The sequence below is a fragment of the Protomyctophum bolini genome (genome assembly GCF_963924005.1).
Source record: "Protomyctophum bolini genome assembly, chromosome: 24".
NCBI lineage: Eukaryota > Metazoa > Chordata > Actinopteri > Myctophiformes > Myctophidae > Protomyctophum > Protomyctophum bolini.
The window spans coordinates 3,461,217-3,464,010 of record NC_137885.1 but is presented as its reverse complement, the minus strand read 5'-3'; positions in this window follow the sequence as shown (position 1 = coordinate 3,464,010).

Sequence of the window (2,794 nt, the reverse complement as noted above, 5' to 3'; positions counted from 1 at the left end):
CTTCCTCTGGACAGCAGCAGAGGAAAAAGAAGAGCTTTAAAAGTTAAGAATAAACCTGGCAGCTGACATAATTTATCCTGTTAAGCCATTCAGACTGCGATAAACATGTTGGAGATTAATCATAGTCCTAGTGAAATATTTTGCGGTGTGATCCCTTATCGGCTGATCGGCCACAACGATTTGACAGCCGATTTCAATCAAGTGTATGAACTGCATACCGAATGACTACATGCGGACTTGCAGTGTGTACCTAGCCTTATTCTCATTGTTATTTTCAGCTGCATGTTTTCGTCTGTTTTGTGCCTGCTGTTAAATTATACAGTAAACAGACATGTAAAGGCTGTACTTTACAGGCACTTCAATACATGACAGGGTTGGGCAACATTATTTTTTTCATTAACAATAGTTTGGACTACCGGTACACCCTGAAAATGATTATGAACACAAATGGAAATACACGTATCCCAAAAATTAGGATCTGGAAACTGAAAGACATGCACCTTGCTCTTCAACTCGAGTGAGTTGTGAGTTATCTTTTGGTGTGCATGGACACATTCAAAGAACTATGAACTATGAAAAAGATTGCATAGCTCAGATCGAGCTTTCCAGAATCCCTTTTATTTCAAGGGATCATGAAAAACAATGGATTGCTAACTGACTATAATTTGCTTTATCTTGTTTCATGAGATAAAACTCACCTGGAGGATATCAAACCCTTGTCTTTGTCTAAATCTTATTCTTTTTTTTCTCCTTCTGTTTTCCATTTTTGCATCTTTTTAGGCTGCAAACTTTGTGCCAAAACAAAGATTTTTAAATGGGACCACATAAGAGAGACAAAGAAAACAGAGGTAAGCTGTTTCATTTGACTGTGTCGAATAGTACTGGATTTACCAGTGGCTGCTGAACTGGCTAATACTTATTTTTGTCTGTTTGTGGGGCCGTCTGTAGACTGGAGAGGAGATGGCTCTCATAGTCTGGCACCCTTGCACATCATGGTAAGATCTCAGGGTTTTGTTCAGCTTTGGAAGTTTTCAAATGTGCTTCTATAAATAATCTTGTGGTACAACTATAAGAAATTATTTGAACAGTTGTGTGCATTCATGGATGTTTTACAGTGGAAAGGAATGGGACGACACCTGGGAGCCAGCCGAGGGATTCAGAAACATTTAATTTAATTTTTTTCATTTATTGTTTTATTTTTTCAATAAATTGTTTATTACAATTTCCTTCTTTGCCTATTTATAATTGACCTGCCATTTACTTCAGAATAGTTTCCTACATATGCAGTCTATTTAGAATTTCTTATATGCAAGTTGTGCAATTTTATATACTACAAGCAGCTTTATATACATGGTGGTCACCAAGCATAAGACCGTCACAGCCTTTTGGTTGCCTTATTGGTAAGGTGAAGGTGCTGTATCAATAATAATGGAATAATGTTTCAATGCTAAAAGCAGAAGTCCTCTTATATAATTCATTGTTGTCAGTCACCAGTGTTGAGTATATACAAGTAATATGGTATCAAGATCAATTACATTATAGATCTCAGTTGTGACACAAAGAAGACATCGCTAGACATTGTCATAGTCACAGCAAAAGACCAAGTCATTTTGTATTCTTCTGTGGATACTAGACTACCATGCCCTTCAAAGAGGAACTAGACCACTCACATTTCCAGATGTTCTGAGTAGGCACACAAGACTGACTGATCTTTTGAGCAACATACCAGTGAAAGCAGCTTGTATCAACGACCTTGACGGCACTCAAATGATTATATTATGATTATATAGTAAATACTACTATGTGATAAGACACACTGGGCTCCTACGCAGCTGGATGGACGGGTGGCCAAACTGGCCATATACAAACCATGTAGAGAAGATGCAGTAATGCAGCATTACTTGGATAAGTGATATTGCTGTTTAGGCAATTGTAATAAGTAAAGTTACACTACTAGTTACTGGGGAACATAAAGTACAATATATTAGGCCAACACTGGTTGTCAAGTTGTCACTGACATGTCTGCAGTTTTGATTTAAGTATTTATTAAAGGATTGGAGAATTGCAGTACATTTCAAGCACAACTGGATACAAAACTGTTAACCATGGACGACACCATAAAGAATTACACTTGTTTACAATAGGGTCCATGTTCAATTCATAACAGTCAGTGATGGAGTGAAGTATTACAGGGACAAATAGTCTGTCTGTCTGTCTGTCTGTCTGTCTGTCTGTCTGTCTGCCTGCCTGCCTGCCTGCCTGCCTGCCTGTCTGTCTGTCTGCCTGTCTGTCTGTCTGTCTGTCTGTCTGCCTGCCTGCCTGCCTGCCTGCCTGCCTGCCTGACTGTCAGTAGTTCTCAATATTTCGAATTAGCTATACCTAATGCTTACCCCATGGATGTTACAATGCTTTACGGGCCCGCAGAATTAACCGTATCTTCCTTATTGTTCAATAAAAAAGCATTTTAATCCGATCGATGGCCATTTTTTACTATTTCTGTCAACTACGACCCTATCGGTTATGAGGTGTACTGCACGCTGATACAGTGAACGTTCGTTTAGAAAATGGCGGTCGATACGATTAAAATGCTTTTTATTAAACAATACGGAAGGAACGGGTACTTCCGTGGGTCCGTCAAATATTGTAACATCTATGGCCTTGGTATAAGCAAGCATGAAGATGAACGTTTATGTAGTAAGTGCCAAATATGGAGGAAGTAAACGATATCAGCTTGGATCATTTAATTTTGATTCACAGAGGGAAGTCAGGGGAAGTCACGTGACAGACGTGGCCC